This window comes from Spea bombifrons, chromosome 1 (assembly GCF_027358695.1).
Source record: "Spea bombifrons isolate aSpeBom1 chromosome 1, aSpeBom1.2.pri, whole genome shotgun sequence".
Lineage (NCBI taxonomy): Eukaryota > Metazoa > Chordata > Amphibia > Anura > Pelobatidae > Spea > Spea bombifrons.
This window is the reverse complement of record NC_071087.1, coordinates 64,353,360-64,353,855: the sequence shown is the minus strand read 5'-3', so window position 1 is coordinate 64,353,855 and position 496 is coordinate 64,353,360.

Below are 496 nucleotides of genomic sequence, written 5' to 3'. Positions count from 1 at the left end.
AAGAAATGTTTAGGTATTATCCTTGAGGAGTGGCATATAGTAGACTTGTTTTGTACTGGTTTTATACTTACTAGTTTAAGCACAAGGTGGCACTATTTATTCACAAAAATAGAATTTGAAAGGCCTAGAATGCTAATTGATGAAAAAAAAGATAGTACAGCAACTCAACTGGATTTAAAATTACCAAAATTAATTAGTAAATTGCTTTCTCTGGTGTCCAAAAAGCTTCCACGTCCAAAGCTTTTCTAAAATGTTACATTCCCTTAATCTTGAGCAATTCAGTAGTTTAAAGTAAGGACACGTTTTCTAATTTGGTAGTTGTGTGAAACAAGGACAAACTCTCTACACAAATGTATTCTATTAGTAAATACTTTCATACAATATTTTGTCAGTTTATCAAGGCTTACCACATTATATTCACTCTCACATGGCAACAACCTCACATAAAGTTATATTTAAATTTTTGGGCACGCACAACTATTAGAAATGTCTGACC